Source organism: Galeopterus variegatus, unplaced genomic scaffold, assembly GCF_000696425.1.
Source record: "Galeopterus variegatus unplaced genomic scaffold, G_variegatus-3.0.2 Scaffold4874, whole genome shotgun sequence".
Lineage (NCBI taxonomy): Eukaryota > Metazoa > Chordata > Mammalia > Dermoptera > Cynocephalidae > Galeopterus > Galeopterus variegatus.
Genome location: NW_007730985.1, coordinates 103,309 through 104,303, shown reverse-complemented (window position 1 = coordinate 104,303; position 995 = coordinate 103,309). Strand labels below are relative to the sequence as shown.

General features: G+C 47.1%; 1 pseudogene; it reads left to right on the top strand.

Moving 5' to 3' along the window:
- LOC103603938 overlaps positions 1-995 on the top strand; it is a 24,246-nt pseudogene that overhangs the window by 2,103 nt on the left and 21,148 nt on the right.

Below are 995 nucleotides of genomic sequence, written 5' to 3'. Positions count from 1 at the left end.
CTTTTCCGGTGAGTTTGAATGAGGTTTATAATGAAGGGCAGAAAAGACAGGCTATAAATATAACAGTGAGGGGTCCTAATATTGGCCATATCCAGGTGAGAAGTGAGGCTTGGAAAAAAGAGGAGAAAGGATAAGGGCGGTTGGCTCTGAGGTCTGAGGCTAGGTTGGCGAGTTTGACAATATTGGTTTTTACTAGCCCCGACTCATTGATATAATAGCAACATTCTTCCCGGAGGAAGATGCAGGTGCCGCCTTTGTCTGCCGTGAGGAGGTCTAGTGTTCGGCAGTTTTGTAAGGTAACTTTAGCTAGGGAGGTAATTTGTCTTTGTAAGGCAGATAGAGATTTAGTTGTGGAGGTGAGGGCCTTTTGTAGTTTGTTATTAACGTCTTTTACCGCCCATAGTGTATGTTCCAAAGCCCCGCCCGACAGGCCGTTTGTAACAATTGATGTTGTTAAGGACATTCCCACTAGGACTGGGAGAAAGGCGGCTCGACGCTGTCTTGGGGATGGATTGAAAAGGTGAAAAAGCTCTGCGCGGGAATAGAAAGTTAGTTGGGGAAGGACAGTGACTAGGTAGTAAGGGACGGAGGTATTAGGAAAGATAAAAGTGGAAAGGGTTCCGTTACACCAAAGAAAAAAAAGGTGCCCGGTGGGGACATTGTGTGCCTTGTGATGTGGGGGTTCCACTGAGATAGCCTGTCTTTTCTGCCCTACATTATAAAACTCATTCAAACTCAACTTAAAAGAATCTCTAACCAAACTTTTAACCAGCTTTTACTTAGAAATTACCAGCTCCTGGCCACCGAGGATCCTACCCGCCCTTCACCAGATCAGCTAACCCGCCGTTAAAATACACCTGCCTCGTCAATGGTCCCTGTTCCTGGAAGCTTTGGCCACGGACGCCTGGATGCTCGCCCCTACAGCCTCCTACACACTGGACTCAACAAATCACTGACCTGTGGCTTCAGGGAACCTTTCTAGAGTTCTCCCCCTT